The following is a 208-nucleotide window of genomic DNA, read 5'->3' as shown; positions in this document are numbered from 1 at the left end:
AGGAACAGGTGCGCAGCTGTCTTAAAGGTGCCGTCGAGGAACCACTCCGTGCACTTCATGAGTCTCTCCACGTTGCGCCGGGTGCCGAAGACAAGGAGGCGCTCCTCTTCATCGCCGCCCTCTTCATCGTCGTCCTCGTCACGAGTCATGCTTGAGGAACGGCTCGCCCCCCATGGTGGATTGATATCTAACAAAATTATATTTAATG

The sequence above is a fragment of the Frankliniella occidentalis genome, unplaced genomic scaffold (assembly GCF_000697945.3).
Source record: "Frankliniella occidentalis isolate FOCC.00 unplaced genomic scaffold, Focc_3.1 Scaffold70, whole genome shotgun sequence".
Taxonomy (NCBI): Eukaryota; Metazoa; Arthropoda; class Insecta; order Thysanoptera; family Thripidae; genus Frankliniella; species Frankliniella occidentalis.
Note: the sequence above shows the minus strand (reverse complement) of the source record.